The sequence below is a fragment of the Acanthisitta chloris genome, unplaced genomic scaffold (genome assembly GCF_000695815.1).
Source record: "Acanthisitta chloris isolate BGI_N310 unplaced genomic scaffold, ASM69581v1 scaffold23703, whole genome shotgun sequence".
Lineage (NCBI taxonomy): Eukaryota > Metazoa > Chordata > Aves > Passeriformes > Acanthisittidae > Acanthisitta > Acanthisitta chloris.
Window position 1 is genome coordinate 2569 of NW_008664696.1, and position 2519 is coordinate 5087.

Here is a 2519-nt window from a genome sequence, read left to right on the forward strand (position 1 = left end):
AGTGCTTGTGCTGTGTCTGTGTCAGTGCAGTTCTGGTGAAGCAAAGCCACTTGCAACAAGCAAGAGTTGAACTGGGAACTGAGCAGAGCTCAGTTTGCCTGTCACAGTGGTGCTGAGTGTGGCAGTTGATGTACATGTCACTGGAACCAGCATCCAGCTGTTGGGGGTTCCCTGCATGGAGGTCATAGTGTACCAGATGTGCACATGTGGGACCAAAATGGAATGAAGGAATTAAAATTTTTATCCTGCCAGACTTCAAGTAAGCTATTGCCATTCTCTTGTACTCTCTAATTGGAGCATAATTGACAGACCAGATGAAATGTCAGTTTGGCATCTTGATGCCTGCATCAAGATCAGTAACATGCTAGGAAAAAAGTCTGGTCTCCCTCCATTCCTCATCCAGGGTACCAAAATGTGGTGTTTGCAATGCCTCTGGCTGGAATGGACAGGGAAGAGGAGTAACCTCCCTGGGGCAGGTTACACAGTGTCTATCCTGGGGGTTATCTCTGAAGCAAACAAGGGCCCTTCTGGAAGCCTGTTGGAAGGGAATGATGTGCTGTTAGAAAACCTACATGTGGTAGCAGAGTGGGTGATGGTGAGTGGGGCAAAAAGTTGTTTGTTACTAAATTACTGTGTGTTCTGTTTTGGGGAGCAATCCTGTACTAATGCAAGCATTCCCCACAATTACAGCTGGTCATTCTGGGACAGAAAAGCCTAAAGAAAAGAGATGTAAGCAGAACCCATCAGGTGAGCTGAGCTTGTCTCCGTGTTTCAGGCCCTTGTACTCATTAGTCCTGTTGCACCTGGGGAGCAGCAGTGAGTGAGGAGCCGTTGGGGCTGGTCAGAGATGTCAGGCAGCCCAGCCAGGCTGGCAGACACCACACAAAGTAGTTCCCAGCCTGGCTGTGCCCTTACCTCTCAGCAGGCCTGCTCCTCCTGTCTTGTCTTCTGTGGGCACTACAAGTGGTTTGAAAGGCTTCAAAGCCTTTAAGTGCACGTTTGAATACCATTTGGGTTCCTCACTTGTCTGGGGCCCTTTGAAAGCAGCAGCCTGAGATTGGACCTTTTGTATTCCTGTCAAGCTCTGTTTAACTTACAGAGGAAGGACAGAATTATCTTCTTCCTATCACACAGCTCATCCCTAAAGCCAAGAAAGATGCATTGTAAAACCTTCTGGCTACAAACCTCCTCTTGCTAAGCTTTGCAGGATGAACCTGGAGCATGGGAGGGGTGCAGCGACCACTGACAAGAAGCACATACAAGGAGTGGCTGTATGGAGTAGTGCAAGACTTGGGTTCTGTCTGAACTACTAAATACTGACCCACTGGTGCTGGGACACATCTCCCTGACTCTCCCTGCCATCTCCTTGTGCCATCTCACATCACACTCATCCTTCTCAATCTGTTTCTATCCAAACTGCAGCATTTAAAACACATGAGTAAAAGCTCATGGTAAAAAAAAAAAACAAACCCAGAAATCCTTACAAACTTAAGTAGTGATTTCATGTGGTTTGCTTGTCTTATTTCCTTGCAATGAGCATTTCTGTCTGCACCAGGGGTAGTGTCAGTTTATTTTAGTGACCCAGTCCAGAGCCTGGCAGGCTGCAGGGGAGTAGCAAAGTGCTCACTTGCACTTTGGTTTGAGCCAGCACACCTGAGGAACTCAAGGGAGCTGCTCAGGACTGCTTTGAGCGGGCTTGGGCTCTGGTTGGAAGCAGTTCCTCTCTGCATTAAGCAGCTGACACACTCATCAAAGACATGAGGTTGTATAAACTTCTCTTTTCCCCTTCCTTGATCTATCCTGCACCCTCTACTTCTCCAACCCTGTTTTCCCCTTTGTCTCCATTTTTGTCCTGCTTCCTATGTGTCCCATTGAGTGCTCTTTTCCAGCTCTTGCTCCAAGCCATTTCTCCTATTCCTTCACATTCTCAGGAGTCAGTTCCAATGCTCTCACTGACAGCAGCCCTGGTGAGCATCACCAGTCACACTGTGAGTGGTGATCGGAGAAGCTCTACAGGCACCTGCACGCTCGGGTGTCCAAGCAGAGCTCTCAGGAACTGCCTTTTGGAAGAGCTGGCATGTCCTTACCAACCCATTTTCCTTCTTTCATGGCTGGTAGGTGGGGCAGATCCTGTGTGTCTCAGTGTCATGTGTGGGACATCATTCTTGGGTGATTCTGGCACTGTTGGCTTGGCCTCCCTTGAGCTCCAGCCAACAGATTTCACCCAGGCAGGGAAGCAGCTGGTGCTAATGTGGTGGAGAGTGACAGAAGGACAGACACTCCTGTCCTCCCACTCCCATCTGCTGCTTGTCATCAAACTGCTGCTGCTGTAAAGAGCAGTCAGCAGGTTTGGGAGGTAAATGTAGGTCCCAGCTGAGCAGCCTGAGAGCTGTGTTGGCCTTGTTAAATGCTTGATTGCACTTGCTCTCTGTGGCTGTGAGTTCTGCATCTCAGGCTTGGATACAGAGCTATCACAGAGCAGCAGGAGCTTTTAGGCCACCCAGCCAGGGACATTCTGC

At 49.1% G+C, this 2519-nt stretch overlaps 1 protein-coding gene across 1 annotated transcript in view; it reads left to right on the plus strand.

Moving 5' to 3' along the window:
* ZNF618 (zinc finger protein 618) overlaps positions 1–2519 on the plus strand; it is a 21309-nt gene that overhangs the window by 382 nt on the left and 18408 nt on the right. The window lies entirely within an intron of this gene.